The sequence below is a fragment of the Pollachius pollachius genome (genome assembly GCF_949987615.1).
Source record: "Pollachius pollachius genome assembly, chromosome: 6".
NCBI classification, from domain to species: domain Eukaryota; kingdom Metazoa; phylum Chordata; class Actinopteri; order Gadiformes; family Gadidae; genus Pollachius; species Pollachius pollachius.
Window position 1 is genome coordinate 19068660 of NC_136939.1, and position 26897 is coordinate 19095556.

The following is a 26897-nucleotide window of genomic DNA, read 5'->3' on the forward strand; positions in this document are numbered from 1 at the left end:
GCCCCGGGGTCTCTCTCCCTCCCTCTCTCTCCTTCCCTCTCTCTCCCCCCCTTCTCTCGCTCCCTTCTCTCTCCTTCTCTCTTGTGCTCTCTCTCTCTCTCTCCCCTCTCGTTCCCTTCCTTCCTCTCTCTCTCTCTATCTCCCCCCTGCCCCTCCCCTCCAGAGCCTGCCTCGGACTAAATGGGCTGATGATCCTTCAAAATTAATTAGATCCTCGGCGGCGGCGGCGGCCATTTTCTTTCTGCTCCTTATTGTTCTGCCGGAGGGAGATTTGTGAAGTCACTGTATTTTTTGGGATCTCTCCGTGGCTGATATTGATCTCTCTCACTCGCTCTCTCTCTCTATGGCCCAGTGTTTGCATGCTTCTCTCTCTGTTCCTCCCTCTCTCCCCCTCTCCCCGCCCCTCTCTCTCTCTCCCTCTCTGTCTGTCTGTCACTTGGTCTGCCCCTCAAACATGCATGCACACAAACGCACACACACTCTCTCACACATACACACATACACACATGCACATGCACAAACACAATCACACAAACATGGACACACACAAACGTGGACACACACACATGCGTACACACACACAGGCAGACACACACACAACGTGTACGTACACACACACACACACACACACACACACACAGTGGGCCTGCTGCTTCAGGACTGTGCGTCGGGAGGTTTTCTGTCAATAAAATCCCTTGAGGTCAGTTTGTCTGCTCTGAAATCAGACACAATGCTGCAGACCCGGCCCATGTTCTGCATGCTAGCGCCACCACAACAAAGACCAGAGCACCAGAGAACCAGACCAGAACACCGGAGAACCAGACCAGAGAACCAGACCAGAACACCAAAGAACCAGACCAGAACACCGGAGAACCAGACCAGAGAACCAGACCAGAACACCAGACCAGAGAGCAAGACCAGAGCACCAGAGAAACAGACCAGAACACCAGAGAACCAGACCAGAACACAAGACCAGAGAGCCAGACCAGAGCACCAGAGAACCAGACCAGAACACCAGAGAACCAGACCAGAGAACCAGACCAGAACACAAGACCAGAGAGCCAGACCAGAGCACCAGAGAACCAGACCAGAGAACCAGACCAGAGAGCCAGACCAGAGCACCAGAGAACCAGACCAGAGCACCAGAGAACCAGACCAGAGAGCCAGACCAGAGCACCAGAGAACCAGACCAGAGCACCAGAGAACCAGACCAGAGCACCAGAGAATCAGACCAGAGAGCCAGACCAGAGCACCAGAGAACCAGACCAGCGCACCAGAGAACCAGACCAGAACACAAGAGAACCAGACCAGAGCACCAGAGAACCAGACCAGAGCACCAGACCAGAGCACCAGACCAGAGCACCAGAGAACCAGACCAGAGAACCAGAGAACTAGACCAGAGCACCAGACCAGAGCACCAGACCAGAGCACCAGAGCAGGAGACCATAGAACCAGAACCATAGAACCAGAACCATAGGACCATTGAACTAGACAGGACCATGCCGAGGAGAAGAGGAGATGGAAAACCAAACCAGACACGGCCAGAGGAGGGAGGATAATGAGGAGGAGTGGTGGGTTGGAGGAGGAAAGAAGAGAGGGGGGGGGGGGGATTGAACCAGACCAGACCATAGAAGAGGAGGAGAGAGGAAGAGAGAGGAGGAAAGGGGAAGACAGAGGGGGAGAGAGAAGCGGAGAGAGGAGGGGAGACAGAGAACTAGACCAGACCCGGCCAGGGGAAAGAGGAGGAGAGAAGAAGGAGGCGCGGAGAGCAAATGAGGATAGGACAGGAGAGGAGACAGCGAACCAGACCGGGCCAGTGGAGAGGGAAAACCCAGATGAGGGGAGAGAGGAGGAGAGGAGACAGAGAACCAGACAGGACCAGAGGAGTGAGGAGGGGAGAGAAAAGGGGGAGGAGAGTGAACCAGACAAGACCAGGAAAGAGAGGAGAAAGGAGCAGAGAGGAGAAGACGGACGGCGACAACACTAGACAGTCAGGGCCGCCGGATTAATGAGCTGCCCGAACCAGCCGGCGAGCTCATGAAATATACCGCATCAAATTAGACATTAGTTAATCAAGAGGAGGGGGTGGAGGTGTAGATGGTTAGCAGGGGGTTTAAGTGGGGGGGGGGGGGGGGAGAAGCAGACACAAGAGGCAGGCTTGTGTGAGGAGACGGTGTCGGTCATGTGAATAATATAGGTGTTGAATATGCAAATGCAGCTTACACTACACGCATAGATTTTCATTTTAAATCCGACAGGGAGAATAGGGCCATAGGGCATGGGTTGAGATCTGGAGGCTATGGATGTGTGTGTGTGTGTGTGTGTGTGTGTGTGTGTGTGTGTGCGTGTGTGTGTGTGTGTATCAGGAAACTGAGGCAGAGACTGTTCCTAAACTAAAATACATTTACATTACACGTGTCGATCCAATTCCCTATGAATCACACATGCTTTTTACATTCTGTCAATCTCTTGTTTGTGATGCGTTGGAAATGAGAGAAGATTGTGCCCACATTTTTTTAACACATTTTCTTCTTTTTTTTGTGTCTACACCTACTCTCCTCAAACATTTATCTCACACCACAATCCATGTCTTGGTGTGTTTCTATAAGATTAGGCATTTTTGTTTTTAGGGACGTTTGGTGCGAACGAAGTCCACGCCTTGGCCGCCAATTTACTGCTCTCTCAGCTATAAAAAAATAACAAAAATTATAAAATGAAATAAAAAATGGTACACCTTGTCCACATTAGGCTGACCTTTGTACCACGCCCTCATTTCAGTGATCAAATATTCACAACTATTGGGCTAACTTGCGGAGCAATGCAATATCATAATAATAATAAAATCTTGGGTAATGTGTTTTGGCCTATATATATATATATATATATATATATATACACACACACACACATGCCTATATATAGATAAAACTATATCTAGATATAGGCCTATATCTATAAATAGGCCTAAATATGAAGTGTCTGAAGTGTCAGCATATTAACTCTTGGACTTGAATCCCACTTCAGTAAATATAAACGAACAACCATCCATTACTGAAGATCGAGACGATTTGCATTTACACTCGGTCGGTTTTTAATGTTAACGGACTGAAAGGCAAAATCATATAAAAAAAAAAAAACGAGTATGAAAGATTTCACTGTGTGTGTGTGTGTGTGTGTGTGTGTGTGTGTTTGTGTGTGTGTGACAAATTAACAATGGGTTTTATCAATAATCTTAACGTTGGGGACATTTTACAATACTACACTACACAGACAGTGTAAATGGCTGGTTGAGCGTTAGTGACCATGTTTGCTTCATTATAAACATTTCTTACCTGTTATGGTCCCCTAGAGTTACAATATACAGTGGCTGTGCACTCTATCTTTGTCATTAACAACAATGTAATTGGTAGATGGGTGGCACTGCACGTTAATCTATGAAAATAAACAGTGAAAACTAAACTATGAAAATAATCATTACAAATGTTTTAGGTGAATGAATAGGTGTACTTTCAGTAACCACAAACACCAGCACTTGTATCGATGGTGGTGGTGGTGTGTTTGGGATCCAGCAGATTAAAAATCCATTTAAGCAATCGTTTTTATTTCTTTAAGATGGAAATGTTTCAACAAACGCAACAGCTTCATGACACCACTACAGGAGAATTTAATTACTTTTTGTAGCTCGCTTGATTTGCACGGACATAGGCGTGCACACACACACACACACACACACACACACACACACACACACACACACACACACACACACACACACACACACACACAAAATATCTTAAAATATGGCTCTTTATAAAGCAAGTGGACACCAAATATAAATGGATGGTGTGTATTTGATGGTGAAGTGTACCTCTAGGCACTGAAACAAATAATAAAAAAATAAAAAGAATCACATGATTGTTTATGATGTATGAAATTAGCGACACCATCCACTGTGGTCCAAAATATCAAAATATTTTCGGCCTCGTTGCCGACTCCTCTTCTATTAACAAGCTCCTCTTATGAAAAAAAGAAGTAAAAAAATAGAAACCACAACCATTTGGTGCTCATGTGATCTTCCAAAAAACTGCTCCAACCCCCAAGCAATTGTGGCACAAACAGAGACTCGTTTTGGCACAGGTGTCCATAGCAACTGCAAAATCTTCCAAAAAATGAAAAAAAAGGGAGGGAAAAAAATTGGTTATCGTGTACCAATGAGGAAAGGCAAAAATTTATTAATTTTTTGTTTGTAAAACTAGGGTGGGGCAGCCCTTCTCTTTTATCATGTCTCACAAAGACAGGGGCCAAGTTGGGCTCTGCCAGCAGAACAAAATAAACATGTCCTCCATTTCAACATGGTTTTCGGTAAGGAAGCAAATTCAGGATCTTTGGTAGGCCTAAACGACTTGGCATTTAGAAAACGAGGAGCTTGTAACGACAGCCAGACTACTACTACAAAGTTCAGGCTTCCACGGCAGATGTGGTCTGTGTTTAACTCGATACACTGCACACAATACCATCTAAATACTGCACAGACAATGTCAATGTCAAGGATGGATTTCATCTTGAGGGGGAAAAACATACGTTGTCCTGAGGTTGATGGGTAACTTGAATCAGTGTCAAGCAAAACTCCCAAGGAGATTTCTAGCCTTCCCCGTATAAAACCAAATTCATATCATGCACTTATAAGACTACTTATGTGTGTGTGGCCATTTGGGCTATAGTGTATATTTATAGCTAGAAAGGGTGTCACATAGGCATTCAGTTTATATGTAGCCTATGTCTAGCTCATTTAACTAGTCTATAATTGGCACACACTGGCACAGATCGCAAAGACAACCAGGAATACCCATATGAAATGAACCATCTGCTAACACATTTAGCCCCATGATCTGCAGGCTAGCTAAAGCACCTAACCCTGCTACGGTAGCTTCATGTGACCAATATTACCTGATATCAGATCACTTTGCTGTACTTACATCTGCAAAGATTAGTTTGTTGAACCAATGAAACCACATAACCCAATGAAGCCACATAAACCAATAGGTCATTCTTCTTTCATGTTGTTATACTGTGATTATAACAACGAAGGAGTTTTCTTGGCTAAAATTGTACCAAAAAAAACTTGATTTAGACTATAAATCAAGCCAGATAAGGGACAAGCTATGCCTAAAGAGCCAAAATTGTTAAGAACGCTCCAACACAGAGAACAAGGAAATTGGCTGGCATCAATGTGACTTCAATCCAAATCGGTCCCAAACAAGTTAAACAGCAACAAGATCTAAAGAAAACATCCTCAACGTCAACTGCTGTCTTGGTCCCAGAGACACTGAAATCCACCAGAAGAAGTTTGTGGAACAGCCAAAGTCTACGTTTTAAGTCTTATATTGACCATGTTGAGAACAGTGGTCCCCTCCTATGGTCAGAAAAAATATGAAATTCCCAACAGGTTCTGAATGCCACGTTGCCCCTAGCTGTGTCTGAACATTACCGCTTATAAATGTTTATGTTCAATGAAATCTCCAAAGCAAACCTGGCAACTATTCACAGAAAAAAATAAAAAATGTGCTCGCTCAACGTACGAGTTGCAAAACAGGCTGTGCACAGCACCGGCCAGCTAATAGAGGACCAGAAAGAAAAATGTCTGCACGACATATTTTTATAAAACATTTAAGTCCTTACCGACAGATCTGAGAGGGTTTAAGATCCTTAAGAAAACACGCCAAATCGTCCTAATAGTACTTTATTTCTGTGGCTCAATCAAAGTACAAATGCTATTGTGTAGATAATTCCCCCCTTAAGTTTTAACCGGTGTGCACAGTGGACCCTATTGTCACAAACACTGCCTTTCTGGGTTAGACTCGAACACACACACTCCCAAATTCTTTTTTTTTTATCTCCTGTTGCTGTTGTTTACCGGCAAAGGTTTACAGTTACAGTTTCCTCCTCGGACAAAATGCAACAAAAGATCAGACACACACACACACACATACACAAAGCATTGCAGTGGTTCTAAACATAATGTTGTATAAATATATATAGAATACTTATAGGTAATCCCGGTAAAAGTTTCTGAAGAGCCTGTTTCTTTTTCTTCTCTAAAATACCATCCAGATAGTTTCCCCCTCCAGTGTGCTGTGCGCTCAGCAGGCCTTGAAGCCATATGGGTAGTCGGGTTAACTGAGGACACACACACACCTTGGCAAACACACAACTCAGCTATTAGGATCCAGGATACATTTTTTACGTCAGTTGAATGCCTGGGCCTGCATGTATGTGTTTGGATAGCAACTAAAAATAAAGACTTGAATGTCCAATTCTTCTTTTAAAACCAAATCTAAATATACAATTTCCATGGCACACAAGTGCTTACGGGCGAGTTGGAAAACAAACAAGGAAGGATAGTGGAAAATTCCTCCTTTGAACGTTGCCAAATCTTTCGGAAAGCATGCGTGTACCGGAGCTGTTTTAACGACTACGTTGACAATTAGAATATATAGTTATTCAAAAGCAGGATCCACGCACACACTTGTCGGAACTGTGTGTTTTTGTGTGTTCGCTTTTGAATCCGTGCATGTGTGTTCTACAGTCAAAAAAAGTGGGCATTGTCTTGTGTAGTTTGTATTTTATGGGCCTTTACAATGTTCCTTAAGAAAGTGCCAAACCTAATCAAGGAGATCCAGCAAACAGCTACAGGGGTCACAGGTCGCTTCATTAGTCTGTACTGGAATATGGCAGAGTAGCTTCAATCCATGGCATAAAACAATAAGGCTAACGTCACTCAAGCTTCACTTCAACCGAAACTGTGCCGCTTTTAGAGTAAACGACATGCCATTAATCTAGGCGACAAACTCTGTGAACGACGCAGTGTGATCTGCTGCCACAAGACTTGAAAACACACCAACTGTGTGTTGTTGTAAAGAACGTTACGTGGGTTACCAGACACCAATCGCGTCCTTACGACGAGGTTAAACGCTACGGTGGGTAGGGCAGGGTGAAAAAGGGAAGAAAACAAGCATCTGTGTCCAGTCAATACAACCAACTGATTACAACGAATGCTATAAAGCCTCCCTCTCTCTCTCCCGCTATAGTTTTCATAGAAAAAAAGGCTCGGGAAGAAGTAATGGCGCCCGGTTAGAGAATCAGATCACCTGTGTGACTTTGAGAAACAGAGTTGGTGTGTGTGGCCTTCCTGATCTCAACCACACCGACTAGACGCCGGAGACACGCGCCGAAACCTGGCATCACCATAGCACTGGAAACACGTAAAATTAAAACGCAACTCGAGGAAAGTGTAGTGTGGTAGTAGTAGTAGTGAATTGGGGTGGGGCCGGAAACCGGCGGAGGGGACTGAGGTAAGCCACGATACAGGTCCGAGGCTGTTGCGGTAACGAAAAAAAGCCTTCTCTGTCTGGTGAGGGAGTTCAGCCTCTTCTTCTGGTGTAACTTACGGACCACGGGCCGTCCTATCCAGATACATACCTAGGGTGCACCAGCCTCGTAGCTAAGGGAGTGTTGCGTTGAGCAATGTTATGTGTATACCATGTATGCAGGTAAAGTTTAGTTGAAGCTTTACTAATCAATAACGAGCCTCACGTCCAGTCTATGTAGTGGACTACAATATGCTCCTATGGGGCGTGCCAATATATATGGGGACTCTATACATTTCTTCCCCCCCCATAGTCCTGGCCATATATGGACACACTATACAGTGCCCTGCACTGCTTCCCAACTGTCGGCCTTTATAAACTCCTTGTTCTTTACACTTTGAAGACCTACAGGTTACACCTTCTATATAATGTCTTGTAACACACTCCCGTTTTCTACTACATGATTGTCTAGAATGTCAAACATGGACGTTGTCCTTATGTATCCCTGGTGTTTATTTGTTGTGGTCATGTATATTTGTGTCTCTCTCTAGGCATGCTATAGGTGCTTATTACTATTTTATAAGCCTGGTTGGTCAGTGGACATGGTTGTGAATATTCATGAGGTGGAGACTAGGTCGTCTCGGGCGATGACAAAGACAGCCAATGGCCACAGCCAAAGCATTATGAATATTAATAAATGCATGGAATACATACATATGAAGTAACCATTAGTGGCTTGAAGTGAATGCAAGTGGGCTCCTCAAATACTATGGACTACAAATGCACATTTTACAGAACACACGGTAGGCTACACATATTGTTCAGTAGAAGCCTTTTCCTATTGAACATCACACTGACCAAGGCGTGTTGGCATGGCGTACGTTATCTGTACTCCCAAGATCCAAAAACACACCAGCCAACGTGCAACACACATGTGCTACCTGAAACCAAAACCTCCAAAACGAAAGAAAAAAAAATCCCTCGAAAGGGAAATTGATAATGTAGAGATGAATCATACGTGTGTGTTTGTGTTACATTATTGTATCTCTACTAGATAACTTTTTCCAAAATTCAGCCTCCATGCAGACCACCGTACTTCTGCTTTTGAAATCAATGCCCACCGATCCGATTCACCCACAAGCTCACTGTACTTCTACGATAAGCATGTACAGGCCGGGCGGGTTACTGCTTGTTATTGTCAAGACAAATTATTTTTCAGAAACAACATGCACCATGACTATAGACGCAATTAACGGAGGGCATTGCCCTGTTTTCTAACTGTTGGTTTTAACAAAGTGAAGCGCTATTCCCAATACGCCTATAGGCTCTATTAGGGTCACATGCTCGACTTATCCTCATTCACTGCCCAAACGTACAGGCGACTGATTTCCCATAACTTTGACTAAATTTGAGTGCTGTGAAGCGATAAACGACCAACAAAGAAATGGCAAGTACACAACGTAGCTGTAATAATATTTTGCAACAAAGCGTCTAAAAAAGCCAAACAGGAAGCATTTATATTGCAACTTTAATTACACCACATCGACCCAGTTATGTGCCACTTTTAATATTACTATCCATGCATAAACACTTCGATACTAAATGATCGTTCATGTGGCTTCAGCGGGACGGAAATCGAGAACATGCACTATTGGATAGTTTTGATTTAGGCCCATCGTAAAAAAAAAGAACTAAACGCAATGGGTGATTTTTTTTCCTTTCATAAATATTTGTTATATAAATACGCCGCATCCGGAGGCTTCTGTTTACCGAAGATAAATTAACGTGATTTAATTTCCCCAAATACCCAACATATTATTTAGTGATCCTCCAGACTATGTAGGCTAGACATCTGTCTGGCTCCCCCCCAAAAAAAACGTATAGCTCATGACGATCAGACACTGTCCTCCCGTCCCGACCAACCTTGTTTCTTAAATAAACCCAAAAAAATAAAACGGTTCAAATATATATTGTATTTTTACAAAATGGTGGTGACTTGCGCCAAGAAACCTGTCCATCCAATTCAAATAAGTGACCTAAAAGCCAGACGCGCACGTCTGCCACCACAGATGTTCCAGGCGGTGTGTGAATGGGAGCGTGCAGCACGCACGGCTCACCCATGGCACATTGTGACCGACGTGATGGTCTCAAACCATTATTCCCATTCGTAAACCAGTCTCCAGCCCGGCTCGTAGTACAAATTTGAAAGCGTGTGCTCGCTAAATGTACAGGAGCCCGTTTACAATAATGACAGATGGGCAACTTGCGTCATGGCAGTGGCAAGGCAGCGCGTACTCTAACGTACACGGACAATACACAAAAAAAACACGGCAGTTGCCATTGAGTCTCCAAAAAACGCGTAATTTCATTCTCTCGTTAAAACTCTTCAACTCTTTGAATCGCCCCGAGACCATTCAAAGAATGAAGTTGTCGAATGTGCTTTATAGTGATGGATTATTATTCGCGTAAACCGGGATACAAACTAGAAGCCATAGTATTGCGTGGATGGCACTAAGTTTACGAGGACATGGTATACGCTCTACGGAATTACAATCATTCTGTCACCCCTCTTTATTACAAACCCCACATCACATGAAGAGCTCTTTTGGGCTACTTTTGGTCATTTCTTACCTGCGGTCCGAAGCTCGTTCAATAGCGGCGACGGCGTGCCACAGCTGTCCCCGGTTTGCCCGACAAAGCAAAGCCTAGTTTAAATTATGTTCCTTTACTTTGTTTCATTTCTCACTTCCATCTTCTTTCATCTCATCAATAAACACACGCTGCAGCCTACCTTCACAGACGACCTCGGTTCAAGTGTGCCCTCCCATTTTTTAACTATACATCGAATACTTTGGTTGGGCACGCCTATTCACTTAAGCCACTGGGATGGGAGCAGCTCGCTGTCTTGAGCGGTGTAGGACGGCTCGTACATCGGTCAGCGTTAATATGCCCCAATCCTAAGGCATCGCACACCCTCCCGACGAACACACTGGGACGCTGAAGCCAGCTCCATTATGCCTGTGGAGTGTCGTGGGTCTCCCCCCCTACCCCCACCACCACCACCACCACCCCACCACCACCAACCACTATGCGAGGACAAATTTCATTCAGCTCAGTGTAAAAGAAAAGCAAAACTTTCTGAATTCAGATGATCGCCTCGCATAGTTTATTGTTGCTGTAACGACGGTTGACCTTTCAGAGCGGGCGCCCTGGTTATGATTGCGTTATGGTTGAGGTTTGAAACGGGACAAAAGCGTCGCATACACACCTCCTAGGCTGCTTTTTGTTTCTCTCGGATGTTTTAAAGTTAAAACTACTGCTGAAACCCCCCACGTTTAGATTTTTCGAGCTGATGATCGTGAACTCCCAAATCTTCCACTGTCTGTGTGCAGACGGCGGTGTCTGTCACGCGTCCGAACTTCTCATTGGACGGCGCCGCTGTCTGTACGCGATACACACGAGACGGCGGCGTGCTATTGGTCGAGGGCGCTGCCCATCATTTTTCCTGTACCAACAAGCTAGATTGTCTGTCGTGTCTCTTACTTTCTACGCATTTCTTTTTTCTCATTTATTTATTTTTTAACGTCCCGAGCTGACCTCGAGTTAGCAGGAAAAAAATGTGCCGGTTTATTTGGCTGAATTGAAACCAACCACAGTAATGAATTGATGTCACGATATCGACGAATATTATCTTTACATTGTGTTCTTTTTCTGAATGTACATGCATTGAAAAATATTCTTGGTGTAACATAAAGAAATTACATGTCATGTGGGGGTCCCCCCCCTCGCTCCCCACCCCCACCCCGCCGTGTCTAGACAGTGACAGGTGTGCATGCGCGCGCTTGTCTGTTTCTTAAATTAAAATCTTTTAAAAAAAAGGAAAAGATCATCTTATTTATTTATTTTCCGAACCAATTAACGATGTGGGGTTTTATTGGAAGACCATAGAATAAAAGGCAAGTACATATATCATTATTTTTGTTGGCATAATTCCGAAGCGATGTGGGTTTGTGTGTGTGTGTGTGTGTGCGCGCGCGCGTGCATGCGGATGTGTGTGTGTGTGTGTGTGTGTGGTGTGTGAGAGCCCGAGAGAGAGAGAGTGTGTGTGTGTGTGTGTGTGTGTGTGTGTGTGTGTGTGTGTGTGTGTGTGTGTGTGTGTGTGTGTGTGTGTGTGTGTGTTGAACGCGGTGTTGTCGTTTGGTTTTTTAAAGAAATGTAAGTAAACATAAACATAGTTACTGTTATGCTGTTATGGTACATTACATGATACAAGCGCGAGATTCGCTAGATAATGGTCAAATGAGGATAGTGTAGAAATATCACGCTCCCTGAGAGGATTTTGTGCGCCATCTGCAGGGTACTACAGGAAATAATCTTCCGGGTTCAAAGGAGGACACTGTTGCGTCACCTACTTTGACCTACATTAAGGAGCGCTGCACCGTATAAAACTAATGCATGCCAAGATTGTCCGATTAGATAACACGCCGCATTATATTTAAAATGCCTTTGAACAAGTTAGGGTTTGTTATCGTTATACTATATATACGCTGAACTTTCCAGTCTCTGTATGTAAACTATAGGCGAGGGCTAGGCTACAATCGAAAACTATGTTGTTGTGTTTTTTTCCGAACACAACCCATCGAACCTGTGCATTTCATGTAGAGGAGGAAAAATGGTAAAATAAATGCACATTAGCACATGTTTTACATATTTTATTTAAAATAAAAATCTGCTGAATATTATACAATATTATTTATTAAATAATTAATGCAAAAAAACAAATTTAAAAGCAAATTAAAACATTTCTATAAATCCTGAACAAGCAACAACAAGGCCGAGTAGTTTGCAAAGCACTGCTGGATGTATACATTCCCTGCCTTTTTATTCTCACACCCCAAGCTATATGGTATGCCCGCCCACAGCATGCATTGTTCTCCTTTTATGGTAAGGCCGGTCAGCTATACATTACTTTAATTATGTGGTCAACATCCGCAGCTAATCTAATCTAAACATTAGGTTGACGTCAGTTAGCCTTGACCCCAGACTCTCTGGCGCTGTGTCGAGTCCCATAGTACGCCTTGACCCCAGACTCTCTGGCGCCGTGTCAAGTCTTTACTATGAATTCAGAAGTTATTTAGCTGCTTTCCACTATTAATGTATCTATATGATATATAGGCCTGATAATGCTCATAGTTAACATAAAAAGTAATGGTTAATTTTACTCCCATACATGCAATGTGCCTGCTTCTCCATTATGAAGACGGAGGTCTAATTAAAAATATTAATAGTCTTATTCAATATGAATTTCAGTGCAACCTGCCAGGGAAACAAAAATATGCTAACACAATTAAATAAAATACATGTATTTAGTCCAATAGAAGCCATACCTGGGGGTGTTAATGTTTGAGTGACTTGTATTTAGGGTGGTTGTTTACTATTATGTAGTTAGGTAGCTGACAGTGAACAGAAAATAAAGCACCAGATTATAAAACTGATGTATTCTTTGTCATTATGCTATTGTAGGACTTCACCAACCTATGGGCATTGTTTTAATTATTGAAAGGAGATTATTTAGCTAATTTTGATGAAGTCAAGACTCAGACCAAGCCGTCACAGCGACAAGTAGTTTTGTAGGTCAAGCGGTTTAATAATATAACAGGTACAGCCTGACTCTCAAGCAGGTAGAGCAAGACCTAACAGTCTACTATCATTCACAAGGTTAATGTATACATGTATACCATGGGAATGTACCTAGACATACAGACAGGATGTTCGTATGCAAAGGGAAAGGACCTAGCCCTATAGACAGTATACCATTATGCAATATATGCAAGAGGAAAGTACCCATCCCTCCAGACAGGATACTGTATTTCCTCAGGTTGTGTTATCTAGCCACCCCATCTGTTAACTAGTGTAAGCTAGTTCCCCTTTGTTAACCTTTTCCCTGGGGTGGACCGCTCACAAGGACCTCCTTATCTATACCAGAAAAATCTCCTGTATGTCAACATTTCTCTCATATGATGTATTAACAAATGCATTTTGGGAGGGGATGAAACTGTGTTAAAAAGGCTGTGTGAAACTATATTCTGGGCAAATTCTACTAGAGAGGAGACTATTGTATGCATACATTAAAATAGATTTATTGTCTACAACTATTGAGAGCTTTTTTACATTTAGAAGTCTCATCTGTTCTAGACACAATAACACATAAAGAAATGGCCACGGCAGTATGCAATGGGAGATAACCTAGCCATACACACAATGTATGCTATGGGAAAGTTAGCCATACACACAATGTATAGATGGGACAAAACCTTGCCATACACACAATGTATGCAATGGGAAAGTTAGCTCTAAACACAGTTTAGAGCTAACTTTTTCATGGTACCAAAACATAGACAAAGGAGTTCCTTAATACTGAAGAATGATGGAAACATATGTTTAAATATTAGAATAGATGTTTATTGTGTATAAAGCAACTGATTAAAAATAATGGCAAAAATTCCCAAAAAAATCTGACACTTAAAAAAACAATTAATCTGGACAGGCAGAGCACATGCAACTTATATATATATATATATATATAAGTATATATATATATATATATATATATATATATGTTGATAAACACATGTTTATCAACTGCTGAATTTTATGTTTCAACAGACTGAGCACCGGGTAATTGTTAACTCTATCAAATCATGTAGTTAGGTAATTAGTATAGTAAATAATCATATCAGGCCCACATACAATCATAATCTATATTGTTCAAAGTATAGATGATAGTTGATAGCACTGTGTCCAAAGGATATAATGGAGTTACAGTGTATGACATACAGAGACAAGTCAATGAGGAGCAGGTAGGGCGTCTTGCTCAGGGACTAGCCTGCAGACTTTTGGGATTGAACCCAGAACCTTTCAGCTGGACTGGCTCAATTATCCTGCCCTATAATAGTAATAATAGCGATTCAATAACATAAGCAATAGTGATAGAACTAAGTAATAGGAATAAAAGTATAATGTCTGATATAAGGACAATATGAAGTTACAGCTAACACTTTACATGCTACCCATGCTAGCCTAAGTCTAAGTCTGCATTTTTGACTAATGCAAAATAAAAGGAGCCAGTTGGTTTGGTTTTCTTGGCTGCAGCTTTGAATGAACTGCCTGAGGACCTAGCAGAAGACTTAGAGGGTGTGTGTCCAATGAGAATGGAAGTATTTAAAGAGGGAACTCGTGACCTTGGTTGAACTCAGATCCTGCTTTCCATTAAAGACATCAGCAGTGTCATGTGCTTTCACAAATCTCATAGAACCCATTTATTTGTGTCATTTATGAGTGTTATTTATCTTTATTTGCACTTTTCCAGAGCTGTGGTTTATATCTGCTTCCCAATTGTCCTGTCTTCTTGTAATATAGCATAAAATCTCCAATAGGGTTTCAATTAAATATATATATTTTAAAACACGTCTCCCAATGTAATTACATGTTCTATTACAGTGAAACACACTACTGTAGGCCTGCACTCTGCTTCCTTCTACTGAGCTCTGAATGCCACCACAAGAGGGTAGTCAAATGCAGTTAGGTATTTAGGTAGATGACCGATTCACCTTATTACCCAGAACAACAAGAACAGGAAGTTTTTTCAAACTTTAACATTTGTGTCTGTCATTGAGAAAAACAACACTTTAACACAATTAGAGCGGTTGAGTAAGCCGAAGTTTGAACGATTATTTGATTATTAGATAACTTCAAACCATATTATTATCATTTGTTTACAAGTGATAATAATTTGGTTTGCAAAGATCTCCCCTTTTGGACCAGGCTTCAGGATATATTTCCAAAATGATTCCTTCTACTTGCACTGACCAATCACAACACCCTATGCATCAAGCTTAGAAATGAGTGTTCCCTCCGCTGTATCCCCGACCCCAGCTCCCCATTAACTGAACATGGACCTCCTTCTCTGTATTCTCAATAGAATACAACCTAAAGAATTGACATTAAACATGACAGTTATATCAGATGTAGAGCAGTGAGGTACTCTGTGATGGAAATCCACCCACCCTTTATTAATTAAACTGATATTAAACAGACATAATAAACAAAATGCTTATTAGATTAATTTTTTTTGGCTTGAATGGGTTTACATGTGTGACAAGCGCAGTCTTGAGTAAAGGTGCCACGCATTATCAAAGAAAACAAATGCCTCTACCACATATATGAGAGAACACAAAGATGTGATATGGATGATGACACAATGACAAAAGCTTCTACTCTTCTATATAGGCATATATTCAAACAATTGCCAACTATACCACTGTATGTGATTGTGGAATACATTTATAAAACCGACAGTGTTTAACTATCACTTTAGCATTAACTCGTTATCCTTGACTGTAGCATAAACTGATTAACGTCAACTTATAAGTCAGTATAAGTAAAGTTAAGAAGATTGAAGGGGGCTCCTTTCTTCTTTGTGGCCTGTCAAGATCATTTGAGCCAGGTATTGAGATGTTTCTGGCTTTGAGGGGTCAACTTGGAGCTGTCATGGATGAACAACACTTAAACAAAAAAAGAGAGTTAGAGAATGCTGAAGTATGAAAGTTAAAGTCTTTATAAGAACTTGTAACAAGTAAGATCAAAGCCTGAGTTGGTCTGCCAAGAGCTCCCTTGCCTCTCCCAGACTTCAGCCTATACGCTCCATTCTGCACATCCATCATCCATACATCGCCCCCTCATCACATACATTAACGTCCTTATTTTGAAACATGCTGCTCCCTCGCTCTCCCTCCTTCTCGGCTCTGAGGCCGGAGCTTCGTAGGGGACAGTTTATCTTGTTATTGGGGGACACGCTGTTCCCTGGTACTGTATGCATTCACCCCTTGGAACAGGCTGCTCTATTCAGGGCCTATAGTTTGAGACTAATAGTTCAATGAGTTCAACTGCAAGTGAAAAAAATAAAATAAAAAATAAAGCATCTGTACTAAGGGAGGGTCATATCTCGCTAACTCAATGTTTTTCTCCACCCTTATTTGATAAATGAAGTCTTCACATTTTTTCGAGGACCATCTCTTTCGTCAACCTGGACCTCATGGAAATTATAATGAGAATGCAACAACAAAAAATGATCCCACTACTGTTAGTTCTGCCAAGAGTATTATACCTATTTTTTTGCTAACGGGTTAAAATGGTCAAACCTAGGGTCAAACCACTCCATACCCCACTGTCCATGACCGGCTTTATCTTAGAGTTCGTCCTGTAGGTTACGCAATTTCTCTAAGGCCATTGTAAGTGAGCTGTCAGGGGCTCTGTTATTGGGGATAAATGTGCAGAATTCGTCTCCTAACCTTTTGCATACGCCTCCATGCTCGGCTGACTGTGCTGAACATGTTTACAATGAGAAAATTAATGACAGCAAACAGTTTTTTCTGGGTTCTGTCTCCCCACTGCAAACCCTGCATGGTTTCCCAAATGATCTTTGTAGCAAGATCTATTGTCAAACTGTTCTCCCTGTGCCCCAACTATAGGCGTTGACAATAAATCTGGCCTCAATTTAGTAAAAGTCAGAGAGTCAGCGGCAAAATCATGTGGTGTTCCTTCAAAATCATGTTGAATTCTTCCTTCTGGATTTACTGTGGAACTCCTTTTTATGGTAACATCTGGAAACGTTAGTAATTCTTAATATTCCATCAATCTAGAGTTGGCAATGCAAACGGTCCTTTCTTAGTTAATTCAGTGACTTTGTGATGCGTGGACATAGTCAGCAGGTATCCCATTGTAATGCTGGAGGCCCTGTCATAAGCATAATGTACCGCAGCTAATTCCTGGTAACAGGGGGGCTAGCCTTGTGCTGATGTATGTAACTTTGAGCTGTAGAATGCTATGGGTTGTGTTCCCCTCCCGCTACATGAGTCTTGCGTGAACACCGCTGATGCATACCCCTGACCCTATTTGCTACATAGGCCTACAATAGGAGCGGTTTTGTGTAGTGTGGCGTTGCTAACGAGCTTGCTCCCTGCATCTCTTGTTTGATGCCTTTCAATGCCGCCAATGCATTTGCATTCCGAATTAGTCAGGCTTGTTGTTCCTGCGGCCTTCATCATTTTCCTCAATCACACAGTTTTGAGGGCATAGTCCTCTATCCAATCTGAACCTAACCCTGTCATCCCCAGATGTGTCATCATTAGTCAGACCGTCTCTTGCTTAGGTGCTTCACTAATCCATTGTAGCTGGCTGGGTGCTATTGATTTAGTTTGATGTGCTACCGGCCTCCCTAGATATTCTACTTCTGTCTGGCAGTACTCCAATTTTTTCTGTGACACCTTGTGTCCCCCTCTTGCCAATTTGCTTAATGCAGTCGTGGCATCCTCATGACATTGCTCTGATATTGGAGAACATAACAGAAGATCATCTACATGCTGTATCAGGGTCCGGTCTAAAAACCGCTCCTTCATCTTTCAGGAGTTGGTTGAACACATGTTGAGAATGTTTAATCCCCTGTTACATTCTCGTATATGTGTATTGTTTACCTCAATACGGGAATGCAAATAGATATCTGCTTTCCTCTGCAAGAGGCACTCTAACAAATACTCCACATAAGTCAATCGCTGTGAAATATTTAGCGTCAGGAGGGACATTGGCCAGCAGCATTTTTTGGATTTGGGACTTTTGCCTGCATGTCTTCTAGGACTTTATTCAAAGCTCTTAGATCATGTACTAACCGCCATTTTTTTGGTCTGCTTTTAGAACTGGAAACAAAAAAGTTTAAAAATCATGTTTGGTTTCTATCAATACACCCTCAGCTTATAAACCTCCTATGGTATGGGCTATTCCCATCCCATCCTTGGTTTCAGTCAGCACTGTTTTCGCCTGCAAGATAGTTTTGCATTTAGTAGACCTGATTATTACTTGGTTGGCAGAATGCACCAATCCTACATTTTGAGTCAGATTCGGACCATACCTGTAAAGGTATTCTGGCTGCCATCTCTGTCTCCATCTCCATCTGCTATCATTTGGTGGCTCTCCTGTTGCCATTAGTTGCTGCTGTTTCTGGCCTACTTCCACTTCCTGTAAAACCCCTGTCATGTCTGTGTGACAATTCAATCAATTATTTTAAAATTTTCCACAACATGTCTTGATAATAAATTGATTATCTGTTCTCTTCCATGATTGTTGTAGTTTTATCTAGCATAAATAACCTGCTAAACTATTACACAGCATATCCTTCCATTATTTATACATTTTATAAAAAAGCCTGAACTCAGTTTGTGTATTCTAAGCTATTTTCTCAATATCTTCCCATACTTTTAATCTTCGTCGGTTGTTTCTGGCACTTGCCCTAAGCTCCTGCCCTCAATTTATTTATTCTAAACATAAATGGATGACCATATGTATATTAAGCAACAAAACGTTCCCTCCATTTTCACATGACCTGAAAACACTGGCTACTCTGACACACTCCTCTACGAATTTGATTATTATTTTTTATTAAAATGACGTACTCTACCCATTCAGACCTCAGCAATTTGCTAAGCGGTGTCCGCAGAGTTAATTTCCCAATTTTTAATACTCTCCCCATTTAGCCCTCAGCAATTTGCTGAGCGGTACCCCCAGAGTTAATCTCTTAATTTCTATACTCGTTCAGACCCTAGCAAGCATATCTAGCTAGGCGGTAGCCACAGGTTCTACCCGAGCAGAACCTCTAGAAGTGCTCTTTCTCTAGGCCGTTCGCTAGAGGTGGTATCTCAGGAGATAATCCCCCAACCATTCAGCCCAACCTTCTCTGAGGCCGTATCTTAGGGCCCTGCCCGTTCCGCCCTTTATAGTGCTTTTCCTCTCATTTGTACCCCCAAAGCGGTATCCACAGGATAAAAAAATAATAATGTATCAGCCATTGAGTAAACCACAGAAGGTTATGGTCAGAGCAGGCACTTGCACGACCTTCACATGGCCAACTAAATACCCCGCTACACCCCTGGCTCCCCTCTCTCTGTGCTGTCTTCCCTTATGTATAAAATGGTTTGTATATTTGGAGAGACACTTTGCTCAGCATTAGGATTGGGCAGGGACAGATCAAACAATGTTTCTAACTTATAACTAAGAACGTGGCTTGTCTTTGCCCAATGAGTGGCCCCTCAGTGTTGTCTGACCCGTGCCGGACCCCGACCCGCGGCCCATCAGATGGTGTCGGCCCCTTTTCTTCGTGGATAAACAACACTTCAACAAAATAAGAGAGTTTGATAAACCGAGGTATGAAAGATACGGTCTATATTATCCCTTGTAACAAGTAGCAACAGAGCCTGAGTTGGTCTGCCACAGAGCTCCCTTGCCTCTCCCAGACTTCAGCCTATACGCTCCATTCTGCACATCCATCATCCATACATCGTCACCTCATCCCATACATTAACGTCCTTATTTGGAAACATGCTGCTCCCTCGCTCTCCTCCCTCTCGGCTCTGAGGCCGGAGCTAAGTCAGGGACAGTTTATCTCCTTATTTGGAAGCATGCTGCTCCCTGGTACTGTATGCATTCACCTCTTTGAACAGGCCTCTCTATTCAGGGCCTATAGTTGAGACTCTTACGAGAGTCATACCTTGATTACTCAATGTTTTTCTCCACCCTTTTTTGAATATATAGTGTGTAGGCAAGATAATGATTATATATTTCCTTTGGATGCTATAGTACATTTATCCCACAGAGTCAGCTGAGTCACCGAGGTTCATCTCAGGGGCGACAGGAGGTGTAAATGAGAAACACATGGCTGTCCATCAAAGGGAGGCCGTCATCTTTCTCCATACTTATTCCCTTCATATAGGCATGATAATGACTTCCTTTAGACCTATAGTAAACACATTCACAAAGCAGGCGAACTTTGACTGTGACATGAGTCAGTTATTCTTAACCTATAGAACGCATGGCTCCTTTCTTCCCTGCCGTCTCCTCCTCTCAGGAGGAGCTGAGCGAGATATGGGGAGGTGTACAGCTTTAGGGGTCAACTCGGGGTCAGCTGAGTAACCTAAATTAATCCCAGTGGCGGCAGGAGGTATAAATCAGTAACACATAGATGTCACTCAGAATATAATCCGTCGTTAACTCTTGGCTTTCTCCACACTTATTACATTCATGCAGGTGAGATAATGCTTTTAATTCCTTTAAACCTACAGTTCATTTCTCCCATGTATCTTTATTGATATAAATTGATTGGGTGTAGTATTAATACTATAGTCATATATTTAGTAGGAAAATAATATAGTTTTATCGTACCCTATTATGTATTTTATTATTGTGTCATATTATATTAATAGATGTATAAGCTATTTAATATTAGTAGTTGGCCTACTATATGCTGTGTTATTTATGTATACATACTACAAACAGCATTCTACTTCAGACTGTAATAGCTCATTAGAAAAAGAACCAACTGTTTTATTGTTGATCTTGGCTTAATCTTTGTATTCCATAAATGCAATTATTATTTGTATTCCTTTAAACAATGTATTCAGTCCAATGGAGTCCATTCCTGTGGGGGAAAATGTTTGACATTTTTAAGTAGCTAACAATGAACAAAACAGCACCATATTATAAAACAGATGTTTATTGTGTCATTATGCTAATGCAGGGCTTCACCAACCTACAGGCCTTGGTTGATTTACCTAATTGCAATTAATTATTAAAACATTCGGAGTACACACTTAAAAAAAAGGAATTCATCTGAGCGGACAGATCACATGCAACTTATCCAAATTGTTGTTATTCATAACTATAGAAAGACCTCACATGTTGACCAATTGCTGATTTTATAGTCCCAACCAATTGAGCACTCTGTAATTATCTAGCAACTCACGTAGTAAGATATAGGTAATGAGGATAGTTAAACAATCATATTAGGCCAATATATAGGCATAATCATATTGTATATAGCATTGCTGTTGATCGCACTTAGCCAAAGGATAGAATGGCATTGGAGATTATGTCTGTTTGTTGGGAAATGTTTATTGTGGTCGGATAGACGCTTGTAATCGGATAAAGCACTTAATAGCAATAGAAAGAATAGTATTTGGTCACTATTTGGGAGACAATTTTAGCGTTAAAGTAACTGTGAATAAAAAATCAAGATCATTTAGAGGCAGAAACATGTGAGGGAGGGGTGAAGTTATAGTAATACAATTATAATGTCCCCCTTAGCCTTAGTCAAAATTGGCATATTTGACTTATGCAAATAAAATAAGTGAGTTTGTTTTTCTTTGGTCCAGATTTGATTGTGCTGCCTGAGGACCTAGCAGAAGACTTAGAGGGTGTTTTTCCAATGAGAATGTGAGCATTTGAGGATTCATGACCTCGGTTGAACTGCGCTTCCTGCTGTCCATTAAGGACATCAGTAGTGTCATGTGCTTTCACAAATTTCATACAAACCATTCATAGTGTTGTTTATCTTGATTTGTAGTTTCACAGGGCTATGGTTGGTGTGTATCTGCTTCCACTGTTATGTCCTCTTGTAAAGTAGCATTGGCCTATAAATCACCAATCAAAGTTTAAATTAAATATATATAGCATATATATTTATATATATACGTATATGCAGTACATATTAAAAAGTATATATATTTAGATTCATATATAATATTATTACGATAAAGATATAGACATAGATAAAGACAAAGTCTTGCTCGCTGTGTAATTGAATGTTCTATACCTAATTTAATGTTATGCCACTAATGTAGGCCTACGCTCTGCTCCCTTGAACTCTAAATGCCACCACAAGAGGGCGATAATATCCTATAGGATGTAGCTGAACGATTGACCTTAATAGAACCCTAACAACACACACCAGCTTTAAATAAAGAATATTCACATGGTTGGGTTGTGTTTCTTGTTGTTGTTGCTATAGTTAAGGGGACAAATCAGACAATGTTCTCGAATGTAATTGTTGTGTCTTTAGTGATATATCTTGTATTATTGCTCTTTGTATTGTATGGATAAATACCAAAGTATTATTATTTAGTAATAATAATAAATAATGCATAGTATGTCGTACATTATTTAATCATGTTTTATTAATACTTGCAATAGAATATTACTTGTAGTGTGAGCATGATGTGTGAGCACATTCATTTTAAATAAATAGCATTCTACTTCTGATAACTTTCCCCAAAAATGTTATATGTTGATCTCAAGCTCAAGGTTTGATCGTTGCTTTCAATAAATGCATAATTAAGGATAAGGATTTTTAGCGCTCTTGAAATAGACTTGTTTAAGACCCAATTACTATTATTATGTCAAATAACCTTTATTCTAGACTGCGGATGCACTATAGTATCTTTATTCAAAGATTTTTTAATATTATTATTTGATTTATTTATTTGTGTGTGTGTTTGTTTGTGTGTGTGTGTGTGTGTGTGAGTGGGTGTTTGTGTGTGTGTGTGTGTGTGTGTGTGTGTGTGTGTGTGTGTGTGTGTGTGTGTGTGTGTGTGTGTGTGTGCGTGCGTGTGTGTGTGTAAACATAAGAAAACACATTTGAAATGCCAGGATGTGTATCTAAACGTACCTGGCCAAAAAAAACATGCAAGCATAACAAACGTGTATTCAAACAGTAACTTGATAAATTCCCCAAAATATCAGAAGATTTAAACTTTCATGATCAATAAATGGTCCAGTATTTATCTTTCTTTCATAAATGTAATTATTATTAATATTATTAATAATATGTTTTATCATTATCATGTTGTAATAGTTTGTGTGTGTGTGTGTGTGTGTGTGTGTGTGTGTGTGTGTGTGTGTGTCTGTGTGTGTGTGTGTGTGTGCATGTGTGTGTGTGTGTGTGTGTCTATGTGTTCGCGTTTTATCATTTATCATTATTATTTCTTTATTATTTATATTATTTTTTGGTTATCATTAACTTTGATCACTTATCAGCACCATTTTCCAAATCTAAAATAAATGCATATTTAATTTAAATAAACAATAATTGTGAATGAGAAGGTGTTCAAGAGAAATGTAAAAGAGGGAGTTAAAGAGGGGGAGTTTAATTATATGTTAACGAGGAGAAGTGAAAGGGGGAAGGGTTTAATTATATGTTAACTAGGGGTAGTCAAAAGGGGAGGGGTCTAATTATATGTTAATGAGGAGGAATCGAAGAGGATGAGTCAAACGGCGGAGTTAAATGTATACGTCAATCAGATAGAGTTAAAGAGGAGTTAAATATATTTGTAAATGAGGTGGCCTAAAAGAGCAGTCGTTGAATAATCGGTAAAATGTGAGGAGTTAAGGTAGGAGTAAATGGTTATCTTAAAGATAATTTGCCAGGGTGATGATGACAGAATGGTTCTTTTGAAGAAACGTATGAACTCTTTGAAATGCGATTCTCCTTTATAGCTCCAAAATTCAACACATTCTTTTGCTCGAGTCGACGTAATTCTGGAGAAGAAGAGGTCCATTTCTTTTTAAAACCTTCCTGTTATTCGATGGGCTTTCACCCTCTTGTGAACTTGAAGGACTAAATTGCAATAGAAATGACAGAATGTGGTTACTATTCTGGAGAAGCTTTTAAATGTACAGGGCCTTACAGTGAATACAGAGGCATGTCATTAGGGAGCAGGCAGAGGCCAGGGCCTCTTGCTCAAGGACAGCCTGTAGACATTGGGGATCATACCCACAACCTTTCAGCTGAACCAACTGTCCTGATTGAACTAATAGAACCAATGGTGACAGAACTAATGTTACTAATAAAGGGGAGGAAATGTTATAACATAAATGTTATAATATAAGTGTTATATCTTGATGCTGGGATAGATATCAAATCAAATTCAACTTTATTGATAGAGTGCTTTTGGAGTGAAACAGTAATACAGTAGGTGCTTAACATTGGAAACAACACACCAAGAACAACAGATGTTTGTTCTACGAAAACACCACAGGGTCGGAATAGTTTGAGAAATACACAATAAATAGTGTGTGAAACAACAGGAACAAGAAATCAGTTAAGCTCATCAGAATGAGATACACAGACACTTTTGAGGGGGAGAATTAAGAACATGAAATGATTCGAAGGAAGCGAAACGAAAAAGGTAAGCTTTAGGACGATTCAAATTATTCACTGAATCTCCAATATTAATTTTCACAGAGGCTATGCACTTAGTTTTCAAGAAATATCTGATTTGCAGCGTCTGTGATTTACATCTTTTTTTTCCCTCTATCTTTAGAAATATAGCTAGGTCAGAATTTAACTATTAAATGTTGATAATATTAAATTTTATATATTATATACTACATGCTTATGATTTATGATTCTTTCGATCTTACTCTTTTTCTGATTCTTTCTATCTCTCAAAACAATACTTACTAACACTGTTTTAACAGATTATATATGATGAAAATAAAATGATTAATTCCAATCCCATATGTTGTTCTCTTGTAATTGCACTATATTTCCAGAGGAGAGCGCCCGACCCCAGGCAATACAGCGATCCACCAACATTTTAGATTGGTCTCTGTCGTTGGCCCACATTCCTACACCTACCTTATTGAAACTTTCTTTTGAAACAAAAAGTTTTCATGAAATCATTCAATCAAATCTAAACGTCAATCTTTGTGATATGTCAGATAAAATACATTAAATTTAATATTTAATATAAATGGTATAATACAATGAATACATCATGATTACCAAGCACACCTTATTGCCCTTGATCAAACAGTTGACCAGCACTGTCTCTAAACACAGCCACCCCCTCCTCTCTCTCTCTCTCTCTCTCTCTCTCTCTCTCTCTCTCACACACACACACACACACACACACACACCCACACACACAACCCCCCCCCCCCCCACACACACACACACACACACACACACTGTCACACACTCACACACTCTCACACACACACACTCTCACACACTCTCACACACTCTCACACACTCACACACTCTCACACACACACACACACACTCTCACACACTCACACACTCTCACACACACACACACACACACACTGACAAACCCCAAATCGTTATTCATACGCCAGCAGTGTCTGACCTAATTACCAAAACATATTAATTATTATTCCAGTGTTAAATAATGAATATGGCAGGGAGTTGTCCTGGGCGTGTTAGCCTGTGTTCAGCTGAACTGTAGGCCCAGTCTGTGGAGTGTGTGGCTGGCTCTCACCCTGCAGCCGGAGAGGACCACACGCAGCCTGTGCCCTTGGCCTACTTCCTGAGCTCAGTGCTCAACGCTAGCACTGCGTGAAGCCGAGTCCTCTTAAGGTAAAGCGGGGCAACGGTATGGATGCTGCATTCTTCATGGTGAGTGGCCTTCTATCAACACTTTTAACTGCTGAGTACAACTTCGAGGCAGAGCGAGAGGGGTTTGACAGCATATTGATAATGGCTGTACCGGATTCTAAGTTTTGGTGGATTCATAGTTATTTCAATTGATGACTGTTGTGGGATTAATAGCCAAAGATGGTGCCCCGTGTGTGTGTGTGTGTGTGTGTGTGTGTGTGTGTTTGTCTGTGTTTGCGTTAATTTGTGAGAAAGAGGAGGGACCCTAGCAAGATACATATATAGAGCAGTTGTTGAGACTGCGATTCTAATTACAGATATTCTCAGATAGAACTGTGGTTGAGAGGGGTTTGTTATAAACTATTGAATATTATACTTATTAAGCACTTTTATCCGAAGCAACTTACAGGGATTTAATTTTTAGCTGCACACCATGAATGAGCAGGTAGGCATCTTGCTCATGTATGCAGGTAGACTGCGGATAATGGGGTTGGAACCCAGAACCTTTTGGCTGAGAGTCAAACAGCCTTACCACGAGACCATCCTGCCTCACTGTATACTTTAAGATGTCTTACTTTCCATACCTGCTGCTGATAGTGCATTCACTCTAAGTGGATTCAGAGGCTTCCTTTTAAACTCTAAACTAGCTTTATATGTCCTTTAAACCGTGTATACCCTTATTTCTGTACATGAGTGTTGAATTCGTAAAATATTTGCGTAACACTATTTGTTGACGTCATGTAAAGTCAAACACTACACTACTGCGTAATATTGCAATTCATCTGAACATTTTTCAACAAGAAATAGCATTAAAACAAACTATTACAACATGAAGTTTTTCATACAACAAGACACTAATTAGTTGTGTCAGTGATGGAAATAAATGTCTCCATGACTCACACACCCACACCTCCATGTGAGACTATTTATATCCCATCTTAGTCAACAAGATACAAAGAGTATAAATGTGTTTATTCTTCTGTTTTGTGTTCTATGTACTAAACTAAACTAAAGACTTAAGCCATGCCTAACTATATTTTAAATATGACAAGTGAAGCTATTGAATGCACATAATTCATAGTCCCAATCTGATGTTTTGAGATGGGGGGGCCAGGGCTAGCCAATGGGGGGTGCTGCCTTCTTCCTCTATAGGTGGAGGAGAGATGGATGGATGAAAGGGTGATGAGAGATGGATGGAAGGTGGATGAGTGATGGATGGAAGGTGGATGAGTGATGGATGGAAGGTGGAT

The 26897-nt window shown here is 40.9% G+C and overlaps 1 protein-coding gene across 1 annotated transcript in view; it reads right to left on the bottom strand.

Moving 5' to 3' along the window:
* Positions 1–10277, bottom strand: part of zbtb20 (zinc finger and BTB domain containing 20) — a 30469-nt gene extending 20192 nt beyond the window's left edge. The window contains exon 1 of the mRNA XM_079738698.1: positions 9999–10277. The gene's annotated coding sequence lies outside the window, so the exon portion shown is untranslated. The remainder of the gene's footprint in view (positions 1–9998) is intronic.
* Between the last annotated feature and the right edge of the window lie 16620 nt (positions 10278–26897).